A 16,462-nucleotide genomic window follows, 5' to 3' on the forward strand; every position below is an offset into this window, starting at 1 on the left:
AAGAAAACAGATTTAATGAAACCACATTATTTGCAGCGCTCAGTTTTCTTGTGCTTTTATAACATGACTACAGTCATTTTTTTCAAATGCAAATTGCGGATGGAAATGTCAATTTTAATTTGTTTTTATCCTGCAATTAATCAAATTATTACACAAAATTCATTTAAATAACTTGAGAGATGTTTCTTTTATTTATGTATTTTTCAATGTTTGTCTCCTGTAGTCTCTGACACTCTGAACTCTATGGCTTTAGCTACATGCTGGTTTCCAACAGACACACACTGTGCGCTGTTTAAATAACCCCAATGATGCAGTCGGCTGGACTGAATTATGGTGATAAATCAGCCAAAAGCATTTGCACCAGCCTCCCCGTTGTCTGCACCCCTACCCAGAGCCCAAGAAGACTTCCAAAAATCTCTGTACAGGGACTCTTGCTTCTGGTTCTTACCTGTGTGTAAGCTGTTTACAGGAGCCACAGGCCTAAAACGTTACCTGTGACTTATTTTAGAATAAATTGTATTACTCGTCACCTGTCCTCGATGCAGTTCAATTAAAAGATTCAGGGAGCAGGTATAGAGTGAAACCTTACAAAATTGGTGCTGTGACCCGCGGATGAAGGAAAACCTTACAATTTTGGTGACGTGAATCAAGTCTGGAAAACCTTACAAATTGGTGTCGTAACCCAAACTTTGAGGATTTTTGACATGTAACCTGGATCAGGAAAACCTTACAAAATTGGTGCCGTGACCCGGATGAAGGAAAATCTTAAAAAAAATTTTGACGCGACCCAGGTCTAGAAAATTTGACACTCGAAAATCAGAGAATACAGAAGTTAGGATCCTTCAGTAACTGATACCTGTCATTTGGATATTAATTGTTGGAAAAAACCACCGAAAAGCCCCCTACGCTTGTTGAAGCAACGTCGGGATCAAAATCACAGTGTCAGGGGCCCCTACAATCAACAGCGCTGGCGAGAACCCTGTATTGAAGTAGAGGAAATGTAATATTCTCTGGGTTTTTGTTTTTTCTTGTATGAATAAATTAATGCTAGGAGAAAACTGGCCTACAGTGTTTCTTCTTTAATCAGATTTTAATTTAGCTTTTTGTCAGTTGAATCGTCCACTTGCCCAAATGGCTTTGCTTCTTCATCACCGTGTCAAGCACTCTGTTGTGTTTCATCGTCCTTTAATCAAAGGGCTGCTGCCGGGCTCTCATGTCATCACCCTGACAGCAACAGACATTTAACATTGAGTTTGGGCGTCTTGGACATGCTGATGTCTGCTTGAGGAAGGAAGATGGAGAGTGGAAGTAATGTCTGCAGAGAGAGAACTTTGTTAGCCTGTGAGCTGTGAGTGGATGCATTTGAGAAGTTGATTCTCCAGCTGTATCCGACCCGCGCCCTGTTCTCTGCTCTCTAAGCTTTATCACTATGGTAATGCTTCTGGCCATGAAGGTTTATTTCTGCAGGCAGGAAAGCAGATAACAAGGTACAAAAAGTCCACCCACACACCTACGCTTTATATTTCAATATGATCGATTCAAAAGAATAAATGTGAGGTTTAGGGGGATGCGTGTGTTAGAAATGAAGGTTTACAATTCCACAACAACTGCCAGAGTTGGGGTCAATTATAATTGTAATTGCGTAATTGATAATTAATTACATTATCACGTAATTGTAATTGAAAAAATCTGTTGTTGTTGCAATCATAATTGAATTGTAATTAAGTTCAGATAATTGACTTTGCAATTGTAATTCACGTGGAAATACAATAAAAACTGTCAATTGCAATTTAATGAAATGCAAAACTGTGGAACCACGTTACAGTTTTATGGCTTATACAATACATAGTTAATGATTATTAAAATATGTTTCATATCAACTTTTCCTGCTACTTGTCAGTGAATCTTAAGGATCATTTTACCATTTAAAAAAAAAGAATGAAATTTACAGAAAAAAGGCTCAGACGCCCACACCAAGAACATTAATAGCAATATTTTCATTGATTCGGAATCCTATCAAGGTAACCGAGATGAGAAACTCATTAGATAAGTAATATTTTTTTAGTCTATTTTACTGCTGATTTAAGACAAGGATTGAAACTCACCCGTTATGAAGAGATGCTAATGGAAAGCTAACATAAGAGGAAGGTTACCTTTTATAAGGTTATTTATTTCAAGCTCGGTAATTGTGATAAATTGTAATCGGGGTTGGGGTCAATTATAATTGTAATAGTGTAATTGGTAATTAATTACAATTACGATGTAATCATAAGTGTAATTGTAATTGTGAAAATCTGCTGCTGATGTAATCATGATTGAATAAGTTTTTTCACACTCTGGAACTGCGCATGCGAGAGGTATAAAAACATAAACAAGCTCGTTCACTCTGTTGATATTTCCAACCTAACAGTGTTGATAATGTTATTCCAGAGATTGTTAGTGTTTTAATAGTTTTTATATTATTAATATTACACATATTCAGACTCAAGGAAGTGACCAGGGTTTTCCGCTGATACCACTTTCGGTCAATCCGAACACTTTTAAAAACCACTGTTCATTTTCATCCAATGTGAACATTTTTAAATCAAAGTTAAAGGCACTTTTTTTCTCTACTGCATATGATTGAGAGAGAGACTTTTTGTCATGTTGTTGATGTAATGATGATTTTACTGATGATTTTAATTGATTTTACTGATTTTACTGATGATTTTAAATGTTCTTATTGATTTAAAACAATTGAATGTTTTATCATGTAAAGCACATTGAGTTGCCTTGAGTATGAAATGCGCTATATAAATAAATTTGCCTTGCCTTGCCTTGCCTTGATGGTAAAGCGAAATTTCCAATTTTCCAAAGGACAGTATGAGTATGACGTAAATATACGTAGTTTCAAATCCAAACCATCACTGCCATTGACGCATTTGTACGTCAAATACCTTTTTTCACGGGAGTTGCTAGGAGACACTATGGCGGAGGTCTCCCATGAATATCAGAGGTGTAGTGTAGTGACCAACTCCTGCCCTGTAGATGGCAGCATTGCAATTTTGGATGAGAAGATCAGCCGCGATGGGTAGAGAGAGGAAACAGTGAAGTTAAAGCAGCTCACACTCGAGCTGAACATGTGTCGACCAAAGTCGACTAGCGAGAGTCGCGATCGTAGCAGAAGATGACCCAGAACCCCGGCCAAGCGTTGAGACCCGACGTGTTCGATTACGCCGAATTTTTTCAAAGCCCAGCTCATCTGACGAATCTGAGTCGGATGAATTCAGTGAACCTGATCCAGATTCTTCCGATGAATGGCTGCCGTCTGGATCAACCGGAAGCAGCAGAGCGTCATCCCCAGATGTTCCAGAAAGACATGAAGGAGGTCAGAAGAACTAACTTGTTTTATAACTAAAGATTGATTTGATTTGATTTGCTAACTTGCTAGCTAGCATCAAAGTGATTCCCCTTCCTCCCTCCTTCTTTCCACGCCACATGAACGCCATTTTGTCCCACTATGTTCATATCGGCTACTGTAAAATCTGTTGCCAGTACTGATGTGAAGCAATTTTCAATTTACAGATTGTGCATCCAGCAGAGATCCCACTCCTGTTGACAGAGCTAAGAAAGTAAAAAAAAAACCTTTCTCCACATCCCACTGCAGTAAAAAAAAAAAAATGTTTCTTATGGTAATTGTATATACAGTGTTTCTATAATTTACAGGTTGTGCATCCAGCAGGGGTTGTGGACAAGACTCTGGCTGGCATCAAACAGACAGGCAGCCAAATGAGATCCCCTTCACTGCAAACCCTGGACCCTGGAACGCTGCCGCAGAGCTGGATTCCGGCGTGCCAGCTGACTTCCTGGAGCTGTTCCTGATTGACGAGCTGCTCCAACGTATTGCAGATCAGACAAACCTGAATGCCACTCAGTATTTTCAGGCAAATCCTGAAAGTCTGCCACAAAACAGAGGTAATGCTTGGAATGTAGTGTCAGTCGCAGAACTTAAAACTTTCTTTAGACTTTGCTTTCTCACAGGTTATGTCAAAAAGCCAAACCTTGAACTGTCCTGGAGTGTGGATGAGGTAGATGCAACACACTATATCAGTCAGACCATGTCGAGGAACAGATTTCAAATTGATTCCTTCATTACAATAATATTACATCACAGGATGCAAGTGACAGATTCCTTGCTTTTAGAGGTAGAACTGATGACATCACTGTAGAGTACTGAATAAATGTAAATAACTTCATATGTTTTTGTGAAATGTAAAAATTGTAATTGTACATTGTTGTATATTTGAAAAATAATACTTTTGCCATCAAAAGCCTGGTCTCAGTTTTGTTTTTATTGTTTTATAGAATGAAACCAATGTTCAGATGTTAGAGTTGTCAATAAAGTGAAAAAAATTGCCTCAAAGTCTCTGACAGATTTTTTCAGAAAAAGCCTTTTTTTTCTCAACTTTTTGTCAGAAACTGACGTTTTGTGTGAAACTTACACACAAAAGTTTCACACAAAATCTGCTGATTACGGAAGAACGAAACAAGCTAGAAACATTTTTTTTGTCTTTTATGATGAAAGTAGAGAGTCTAATCTTTAAGAATCTGGTTTCAGATTTCAGATTGTCATAGTACAAAATATTCTGTGGGTCTTTAAAAATCAGTCAAAATCCTCTAAAATGGCTGGCAGTGGGGGGGGGTAACTGTTCTGAAAATGGCTGGCAGTGAATGAGTTAACGTTCTATAAAAGCTATCATTTACAATGTAATTAAATGCAACCATGGTTAACCATGTTACATTTCTATGGCTTACAATTATGTAGTTAAATGATAAAATAGGTTTCATATCAACTTTACCTTAATTTTACCATTAGAAAAGAAATCGAAATTTAGGGGTATAGTGACAGAAAAAAAGCTCAGACGCCAACACCAAAAATATTAATACCAATATTTTCATTGATTAGGAAGCATAACAAGGTAACCAAGTGATAAGAAACACATTAGATGATAAATTATATTTTTTTAGTGTATTTTACAGCTGATTTAAGACATGGGTCAAATGGACCCGTTATCGAAAGAGATGCTAACAGAAAGCGTTAGCATCTAACCCTAACCCATCTCTAACCTTAACCCGTATTTATTTCAGCCTCAATAATTTTGAGTAATTGAATTTGAACTTCAGTAATTAATAACATAATTGTAGCCTGACAAGATAGCCTAAGAGATGAGAAACAAATTAGATGATAATTAGATTGTTTTTATTAAAAAATCATAAGAGATGCTAACAGAAAGCTAACACAAGAGGAAGGATAAGCTCTATGGGTGTCTTTATTAAAGGCTCAGTATCTGTGAATTAATTGTAATTAAACTATAGTAATTGAGAACGTACTTGTAATTGACTTTCAGGGGAAAAATAATCATTTTTATTTTCATTATAGATAGAAAAAATGCTGGTCAACGTAATTGTAATTGAAAAATGTAATTGACTCCAATCCTGATTGTTATTCAACTTTAGTAATTGAGAAACATAATTGTAATTGACTTTCAGCTGGAAAATAATAATTGTAGTTTTAATTGTAATTAGAAAAAAATGTCACTGTAATCAAAATGGAATTGTATTTGAACATAGATAATTAAAGAACTAACTGTAATTAAAAAATGTAATTGACCCCAACCCTGATCTACTGCATGTTTGAAAACTGTGAACGCCTACAGTGGGTCATATAACATATACAGGGTAGAGTAGATTAAATGAGACCTTTGCTCCTATAAACCTGAGAGGCTGTTTTCATTCACCACATCAACTCCAAAGTCTAATCAATATTGGCCATGACAAGTCACCAGATGCCCTCCTCTCCTCTCCTCTCTTCTCCTCTCCTCGGTGTGGAATCATTCATCAACCAAGCTGTGGCTGCGACTGTAATATTAGATCGTAACACAACTCTCTCTGATTATTTTATTGCACTGCAGATTAGCCTTTTCTCCTTGGATGCTGCCCTTTAATAACTCTTTAATTCCTCATCCGGGGGCTCGGGCTCTGGGTGACATGAGCTGCTTTATCTTTGTTATGATTCGCCTGACTGGCCCCACTCGCACCCAGTGTTTATCCAAATAGCAGATATCACAGCTGTTAAACACATCACATGTGAGTGGCCTGGGTTGCCTTCACACAAAGCCACTTTAAATCCTTGACGATGCTTTTTGATGAAATGGATTGTAGCATTTCTAAAAAACTGTCCTCTATATTTACCTAATACTGAACTACAACTATAATATAATGTTGTATCATTACAAAAGTGTATAATTATATACAGGGACCAATGCGCCAATAAAACAAAGTATTGATACTGGACATGACGCACTGCTGTATCATTGTCAAGTGTGATGATATTTAAATAAAGTTTTTCATATAAATTTCCACAAATTTTATTTATTGTAATACATTAAAGCTGCAATCATTTCTTTTGTTAGATCAAATCATTGTGTATGCTTCATAGATCAATAACATTTTGACATTTTCATGCATTGCATTGTGGGATGTGGAGTCTTCTTCTCCTCCTCTTCTTCTCCTGTTCTCCCCCTCCCCCTTTTCTTCTTCTCCTTTTCCTTCTCCTCTTATTCCTCATCATCCTCCTCCTTTTTTTCTTCTCCTACTTGATCTCCTCCTTCTTCTCTTCTTCTCCTCCTCCTCGTTCTCCTCCTCCTCTTTTTCTCCTCTTCTCCTTTTCCTTCCCCTTTCCCTCCTTCTCCTCTTCCTCCTCCTCCTTCTCCTTCTCCTCTTCTCCTCCTTCTCCTTCTTTTCTTCTTCTCCTTCTTCTCCTCCTTCTCCTCCTCCTCTTCTTCTCCTTCTCTTCTTCTCCTTTTCCTTCTCCTCTCTCTCCTTCTACTCTTCCTCCTCCTCCTCCTCCTCCTCCTCCTCTTCCCATAATTAAAAAAGACACTGCCCAGATTGCTGATTAACGCTCACTGCAGTATAAAAGTATTTATTTATTTGCAGATGCTGCGTAATACATTTTCAAACTGTGAAAACAATTCACAGAGTTCTATTTTTTCTAGAAAGAAATGAAAATAAAGATAGAGATTAATGATTTACTCTGCCCCCCTCATGTATCTGTCATTGTGTTTTTTTATGTTTGTAGCCAGTCAGAAGAAGTCCTTGCAGTCCTTATCTTAGCTGTGATTTATGGTAAATGCTGTGCAAGTCGATTTTATTTTCTAGTTTTGTTTTCTCTTCCAGCAAATGTCAAAAGTAAGAGACAAGATCTGGTCAAGTGCAGGCGTCTCATATGGGGTGTTTTAGGAGTGTAAAAGTGGGTGAGCTGAAGGAAAAAAAAAAACCTCAAAAAAACATTTCTTTTGCCAAGCAAGGAAAATCCTTTCACCCTCTGCATGTCAGATGAAAGCAGTGTTTGGTTCTGCCTCTTGTCCTCTCGTGTCCACTCTGACAACTGTTCACAGAGTATCAAGCAGCCACTCTCGTCTTGGAAATAAAATCTCAAACTCCAGATGGCACTGGGTGTCTGCTCACGTAGCGCTCAAGGTGCTCGTGTTAGCTTACAGTGCTACAAAGGGCACAGCCTGAGCCCAGTTATGAACTCCCTTACCCACAAATCACAAAACAAAAAATGCAGAAAATGACAGAAAAATACACACGATTACACAAAAAACACAAAAAATACACAAAACCACAACACATTACAGAATAGCTCCAAAGACACACAAACTGTTAGGAGACTTACACAAATAGACAGAAAAATACAGAAAACAACAACACAAATATAGAAAGTGACCCCCAAAATGCACATATAGAATAACAAAAATGCAAAAGATGACAGTAAAATACACAATTACTTCACAAAAGGACTCAAAAACACACTAAATGACTCTAAAAATACAAAACAGGACAAGAGAAATACACTAAATGACTCCAAAATGCAGAAAACAGAAAAATACACACAATTACACCATGAACACAAAAAATAACAAAAACAAACAAAATTACTCCACAAATACACAAAAAGACTACAAAAACATAAAATGACAACAAAAACAAACGCAACGACCACCTAAAAAAAAGTTACTACAAAAATACACAAAACCATAACACAATCCAGAATAGCTCCAAAGACACACAAACTGTTAAAATAATTGCACAAATAGAAAAAGAAAAATACAGAAAACAACAACAAAAATACAATGACCCCCAAAATTAAATAACAAAAGCGCAGAAAACAACAGAAAAATACACAAAAGGACAACAGAAATCCACAAAATTACTCCAAAAACGCACAATACGACAACAAAAATGCAGAAAATGACAGAAAAATACACACAATTACACCAAGAACACAATAAATAACAAAAACACACAAAATTACTCTAAAAATACACAAAAAGACTACAAAAACATAAAATGACAGCCAAAACAAACACAACTACTACCTAAAACAAACAAAATTACTACAAAAACACACAAAACCTCAACATATTACAGAATAGCTCTAAAGACACACAAACTGTTAAAAGAATTTATACAGAAAACAACAACAAAAATACAGAAAGTGACGCCCAAAAAGCTCAAATCAAATAACAAAAACGCAGAAAACAACAGAACTACACAAAATGACTAAAAAAATGCACAAATCGACACCAAAAATGCAGAAATTGACAGAAAAATACACACATAAAATAACAAAAACACATATAATGACTCAAAACATCAAACCACAGACAAAGACAAAACCCTTTCTGTACTAATGCTCTGATTATTCTAAATGCTGACATGAATATTGATCATGGGGCCCTCGGATCAGATACAATCACACGTTTGTGGCCCCTGCTGTGATATAGTTGCCCATCTCTCCCCTAAACACTGACCTTGTGTTTGTCTGTTTATTAAACAATGGCGTACAAAAAAAGTACAGATTGTCTACGCTTCTGCAGCTCCATCATTTAGGCTTTTCATAAATGTAGAAATGTGTTTGTAATATTTAGGGAGCTTGTCTTTGGCTTCATATTATTCAACGTTCCGCAAGCAAGGACAAATAAATACATGTTATCATGAATTATAGCATTAGCTTCTCTCTGACAAAGACATAGAGCAGCCTCTAGTGGTAAACCATGTGACTGCCATGTGCTTAGTTATTCATTGATTATTACAAGACAGAGTTCAGACTCTTTGATCTCTCACACACACACACACACACACGATGTACCTTTTATATCAATAATCTGGGATAGCTTTCTAATGTTTTTATATTAGAGCCTTTTGTAGTTTTACTGTTTTATTTCAAACAAATTGCCAATGCAACAATACAAGAAATATTATTACATAATAATACAATAATTACATTAATTACTGCATACACATGCTTTTTGTGTTTGAAAAGGAGTGGGTGGAAGTATAAACGTATTAGTCCCACCCCTTTTCTTTCATTACAGTCACAAATAATCTAATTTTCAGCATCCTGTTTTCTAACCATTGCTGCTGTTCATAAATTATTTTTTTTCTCATCTTTATACGATTTTGATTATAATACAAAAAAAAAAAAAAAAAAAAACACATTACACGCTTTCAAAATTGTCATACAACAGATGGATATTTTCTTTGAAATTGCTTGATATTTGTACACACTTTAATTTCCATTGGCAAACTGTTAACAGATTTACGCAAATGGACAGGAAAATACAGAAAACAATATCAAAAATACAGAAAGTGACTCCAAAAACACACAGACTGAATAACAAAAATAGTGAAAAATACACACAATTACACCAAAAACCCAAAAAATAACAAAAACACACAAAAGGACAACAGAAATACACAAAATTGCACCAAAATTGCACAAATCACCATGTTTTTTGTTTCTTTTTTTGTTTTTTTTTATAGATTTCTGCCTATTTTTGTACTCATATTGTGTGTTTTTAGAGTCATTTTGTTTATTTTAGTCTGTTTTTTTTGTGTGTGTGTATGTATTTTAGTGTCATTGTGTGTTTTTTGGTATATTTACTTTGAGGGCCGTCAGTTGCACGTCTGCACTAGACACTGGAAAAACATGACCCTAATGTGCTTTTCCCCAGTTGAGTTTGCTGTGAATTTGGTCTTAAATGTCATTTCAAATGGCATTAAAAAAAATCTTTAAAAGTGTTGAATTGAATTTGACTGAAGCTGTAGGAACCTTGGAGCAGCACTAACTCCACGTTGTTCTTTCGTCTCTTTACCGACTTAAAGGGCGAACACTAATTGAAAGGGCTTCTCGCTGTGGAGCCAACTGTGCCAAAATCAACTGAGGTTATATTTTATGTCCGTGTGTGCTCGGATTAATCAAACCTCACCTTCCACCCGTCGTCGTAGCTGGGTTCAGACTTACTGAGATCCACCTGTTTTCTCTGTTGTCTTGGCTGTTTGAACTACTGACAGTCAGGGTCGGGGTCATTTATAATTGTAATTGTTTATTTGATACTTTTTACAATTATGGTGTAATCATAAATGTAATTTGAAAAAATCTGTTGCTGTGGTAATTGTTATTAAATTGTAATTGAGTTCAGATAATTAACTGCCGTGATCTGTAATTGCCGTGAACATTCTATAAAAATTGTCACAAAATTTTTTCTATTTTAAGAAATTGAAATTGAGGTGTATACAGGCACAAAAAAGGCTCAGACACCCACACCAAAAATATTAAAACCTATATATTAATTGATTAGGAAGTCTAATAAGGTAACCAATAGATTAGAATAAATTAAATGATAGATATTTGTTTTTAGTGTATTTTACAGATGCTAACAGAAAGCTAACACAAGAAGAAGGTTAACTTTGGTTAGGTTATTTATTTCAGACTCAGTCATTCTGATTAATTGTAATATAACTTTATTAATTGAGAACGTAATTGTAATTGGCTTTCTGGGGATAAAAAAATAATTGTAATTTATTTGTAAATGGAAAAAAATGCTAGTCACTGTAGTTGTAATTGAACATGGATAATTCAAAATGTATGTGTAACTAAAAAATGTAATTGACCCCAACCCTGACAGGAAGTCCCATTTAAACCAACTTAGTATATTGTGTTGGAGATGTTTGATTGTAAGGGAGGGGGGGAGGGCGGGGGGATCTAGATGACAGTAATTATTCTTCTAACAGTGCGCTGCTCATAATGTAGGATTTTCTTCATAGACTGACTTTCTTTGTCAGCTTTGACTTGTAAAGGTTAAAGGAGCTCAATTAGTCGCCGAGTCAGAGCAAGGACTCTCATAATCACAATATAGCCTTTGTACGCATGACATCTATGATTTCTATGGGTATTCATTGGCCGTTTCCACTGGGAACTAGTCCATCTTTGTTTGTGTTTGTGAACACAGGAGCTGAATGAATGGAAACGAACAACCTGCAGGGCCAACAATTTACTGAACAGTTGCATTTCCAACGTTTGCAGAGCCGTTCAAAAGCCATGCTTCAAACTTTCAATAGACCCCATGACTCAAACGCTAAAAGTACATTTTTAACGTATCTTAATATTTCTAATAAGGTTGAAACTTTGTATTTTGTTTTCTTCTTTGGTGTTATTATCCCCCACCGTGGGCACTGATTTTATGAAGTTGCTGATAATGACTGTTGTAGAAGCTGAAAAATACTGGAAAAAATAGGCTTAAAGCTGCTGAACATCTCGATGTCCCGCCCTCAACAGCTCTACTTCCTCCCCTGTATCTGTCAATCTACCAGAAGCCACGCCTCTTCGTTTGTGCACGCTCATTGCAAAACATAACAAAGTTGCATAACTACAAAAACTACACATTTATTTTAGAGTGCCATAACTTTTGATGAAAACATGTCTATTACCTGTCCATGAGAAATGTCGTCAAATCTTGGTCTGTTTGGAATCCTTTTAAAAGCAGCAAGCCCCTCCCCCTTTGAAAAATAGCTCCGAGATAAATTCTGTTGCATTCACAAAGACGTTTATCCACAAGATTTCTACCCAGACTTTTCTTTTTTAGTAGAAGCTTTATACGATGGCAATCGTGGAATGGGTAACTGGAGTTTCGGGGCTCTCCGCCATGACGCTATGCTGCTCGGAGTGTTACTTGTTTGAGAAGCGCGGCCTCGTTTCTATGCACAGTTTACGCAGCACGCGCATTCACTTTGATTGACAGAGCTCGCTTCAGGAATTTGTAGCGGCTGGGCGCACTCGCCGATTGTTTTCATTTGTATAGGGGTCTATAGGATGAAGGCGAAACTTATATACAAATAATGTATATGAAAGACCACCAACAGTAAACCATAGTAAAAGACTAGTTGGGTATTTTTTCGCATTTCAAAAGAATGATATAACATAGATTTTCTCAAAAACTCCAGATATCAGCTTTAAGATCTGTTAATAAAATGTCACAAAATGCACAGGAGTGAAGGATTAGGATTAAACAAACCATAGGTTAACATTCATTGTTAACGCATAGTGGCGTCACAATAAACTCTAATAAAAATAACCTGTAAGTGGATTTCTTTTCAAGGAGGAGGAATGAAAAAAGACAACACTGACTACAGATGAGAATAAATCCTACATAAAAAAGGACAAAAAATGAAATTGTGTACAGACTGTTTGACCAGAGAGACAAGTTTTGATGTAAATTTTCTATGTACAAAACAGGGGACGGGACTTGGATAAGCAAACTGCTTCTCTCGTCTCCTTTTTCGGCATGTACAAAAAAAAAAAAAAAAAAGAATAACAAAACTTCTGTGAATGCAACCATGTCGGAAATAAACTGAATAAATAAAAATAAAAAATAAAAGATCGGGTTTGACCGGGATGCTAAATGTTTGCGTTATTGGTTGTAATCAATAGAATTGTTTTTCAAATGTAATTCATGATAGTTTGCTTTTGTTTTTAATCAGTAGTTGATAGATGTCTATGATCATGATGTTGTAGAGTGAAGTGAAAGTTTTGGAACTCCTAGTTCAGTCATTGTTTGCCAAATTATTAAGAAAGATTTTCATTTCAATTTAAAATTCAAAAATTCAAATTTAAGCTTTTTTTCCAGCAAAAAAAGTTAAATGTTCACCATGTTAGAAGACAGAACAACAACAACAACAAAATGCCCGTTTCAAAATGAAAATCAACTGTTTTTTTTGTATTTCTTTTGTTTATCCCTTCTTGACCCTTATAAAGAAAGATATCTTGAGTTTAAATCTTATTTTTAAAGTTTTAATTATTCAATTTTTTGTGTGTGTTTTTTTTTTTAAATATCCTATTCTGAACATAACATCCACTGACCGAACCAGATTAGCAGACGTACAAACACACGGGCATTAACAAGAAGATTTTTCTATTTTCACATCTGTTTTTCCCCCCATTGATTAAGAAATGCCAAAGTCAAAGCCATGAGGGATGAATGCATATTTGCAAAGCTGCCAGAATTATTACTGCTACTGAAGTTGCACTAATTTCTATTCAAAAGCGATGAAGGGTAAAAACAATCTTCTGAAATATTTACTGTTCATTGACTGGTGAGGTTGCAGAATGACAATGAGTGTCGATGAGGGATTAAATAGACAGAAGAAATGAGGGATGTAGAGGGCAAACCAGAAATGTCCTCTCTCCTCTTTGGACTCCAAGATCTCAGCCACGCACAACTTACATATATTATTCAAAAGAAAAATATCAAAATTGACACCTGACCTTGGAATATAAAAGATTTTTTTGCCTGTGACATGTTTATCCATTTTAGGTTAAAAAAAACACAAGATGCGTGAACTTAAGACAAATATCCATTTAAGTTATGCATGTGCACAAACAACCATCATTTTAAAATTGAATGTTTATTCCCACCCAAGAAAACACAATGCGTTTAAAATGCAAAGTGTTTTTTTCACTTGTTGACTATAGACCTGCAGAATCAGAGGCGTGTTTGGCCAAATAGAGTCCGGCATCGACTGCACCTAATGACCACACATGGGTGCTGAATTAAACATGAGTAAATACAGTTTGTCTACATTTTCCATATATGTGTTTGAAGCTTTGGGAGGTCATTAGGAGAGCCTGGTTTTGTGTTTGTGTGAATCACGAACAGTTAAAATAATGAGCGGTTTGCAGGTGTAGCTTTTCATTTATAACAAGCTGCGAAGAGCTGAAAAGAGCTAAATGATTTTGTGTTCAATAGAATTATCGGACTATGTGTCAAACACATGTTTTATTACAATCATATAGAGATCAAAAATTATTTCAGTTATGAATCAATGACGACACCTAAATATTCTGTCCAACTGCATTTTTTTTTTTTGTTTTAAAAAAGGTTTGAATGCATAAAAATATATGAAATATGTATGTCATATGTAAATATGAGTCGTGTTTTTTTTTTTTTTTTTGTCTTTTTGAGTTTAGATGTTTTAGACTATTATAATTATAATTCACTTTCACTAGCCACCAATATATGGATCACTCTTTGAAAGAGTCTGCTCTACATAATGGTTTCTCAAATGGGGGTACTTGTAACCCTAGGGGTACGCGATGTCACTACAGGGGGTACTTGATAGAGAGAGAGAGTGGAAAATGAACAAATTGTCAGTATTGGTCCCACCCCAGGCGTTAGAGGAAATTATAAAAACTATAGAAATAAATCTATTCAGAAGCCAGTAAATCAGTGTTTTTCAACCATGGGGTAGGGACCCCATGTGTGGTCACCTAAAATTTCTGAAAAATGTATTTGAATTTTTCTTATTATTATTTTTAAATTCAAACACACAGTCTTAAACAACTGTATTGATATGAATCTAGTTAAAGTAAAATGCAGTTAAAAAAAATAAATAAATGAATGTCTGAGCTCAAACATAATCAAAAACAAATTCTAGGAGAAAAAAAAAAAACATCTTTGGGGTCGCCGTAAATTTTTGAATGGGGTCACGATCCAAAAAAGGTTGGGAACCACTGCACTAAATACTGTTTCTTTCCACTTATTTACAAAATAAGACTCTTTAAAATGTGTGTTATCACAAGTTCATTCCATCATTATGCTCTATAGTTGTTTTTTCATTGTATTCTGAACAAAATGTTGTAGTAAGACAAAGGGGGTGCATGAACCATAAAAGTTTGAGAAACACAGCTAATGTTACGCCTCGTAGAATAAAACACACACAAATAGTTTCAACTCTCTCAAATAAAGAGAATCAGAAGTCAAGGTGGCAGAGGAGAAGAAACTCCCTCCACTGAATGTCAAGGACAGTTCACGTCTGGGCTTAAGAATCCATAAAGCTACATATCATCTCAGTCCGTCGGCCTCTAAAGGTTCTCTGAGCTGCAGCGTGAAGCTGACTGATTTAGTTTAGCAATCAATATGTTTTCTGTGAGCATAAGCCACGGTAATCTTTTTACAGCACCTCTCCTCTCCTTCTTTCCTCTCCTCTTTTGCCCTTGAGTCGCTCCTTCCAACTCAACGTGTTGTAATACCGAAGCTGCAAACGCGTATGAAGGAGCGCCGGCTGACGAGAACTGAGAGTTTGGAGGAGAAATGATATCAGAAATTGTGGATCTACAAAATCTCCTTCTTGTTGGAGCGTCAGATGCACAAGGTCTTGTGCTGAGAGGCTTGGTACCATAAAAGTAGATTATGGGAAATAGATTGCTGCCGCGCCTTGTGGCCTCAGAATTCAGCTCGACAGCCTATTTCTTTGACAGGAGAGAAACTGCAGCTTCCCAGAGCAGTTTATCTACTGTCAAAATAGGGCTTTACCATTATGCTACAAGTCATGCAGGACTGTCCCAGTTTGATCTGGGGAAAGGATTGTCTCCTTTAAATCACTAAGATGTAAGAATATAACTTTGAAATATAATGTAGAGCACATGTGTCAAACTAAAGGCCCAGGGGCCAGATTCGGCCGGCTCGAGATGGTAAAAATGAGAGAAAAAAACATGATGATGTAGATATCTCAGCCCCTCCAAATACAAAAACTCAGTTAAAATCCATAATATTTGCAGGGATCAGTTTTCCAGTTTTTATATCACATGACGGCAGTCATTTTGTTGAAGGGATCCTCCACAGTTTTTACAAATGTGGCCTAAAACCTTTGAAATGTTCTTAACAGAAGATCTATGCATAACAAAACACATTATTTTGCACCATAATATTATAATTATTATTATACATCAATTTTATATAGCACTCTTGAGGGTACTCAAAGTCACTTTACAATGAAGGGAGCAGTGTTGGGGTTTGGTGCGTTGCTCAAGGTTTTTTTTTGGTCCGCACCGGGACTTGAACCGGCGACCCTCTGGTTCCCAACCCATATTCATTTTATTAAATTTTAAAAATGGGACTAGTTTACTGTTTGAGAGTCTGTGCGTCACCATGTTGAAATGACGTCATTGGTGACGTAAATCACCCCTTTTATCCCATTGAGTTCTTTGGAAGGTGAAGCATTCAGGATAATTTAGCAGCTTTTTCAGTCAAAATAACAACTTGTGCTGCTTTTTTACTTTGCTGTTGAGTATGAATAG

At 36.0% G+C, this 16,462-nt stretch overlaps 1 protein-coding gene across 2 annotated transcripts in view; it reads left to right on the forward strand.

Annotated features, from left to right (window-relative positions):
* Positions 1 to 16,462, forward strand: part of astn2 (astrotactin 2) — a 339,835-nt gene that overhangs the window by 280,025 nt on the left and 43,348 nt on the right. The window lies entirely within an intron of this gene.

This window comes from Gouania willdenowi, chromosome 12 (assembly GCF_900634775.1).
Source record: "Gouania willdenowi chromosome 12, fGouWil2.1, whole genome shotgun sequence".
Lineage (NCBI taxonomy): Eukaryota > Metazoa > Chordata > Actinopteri > Blenniiformes > Gobiesocidae > Gouania > Gouania willdenowi.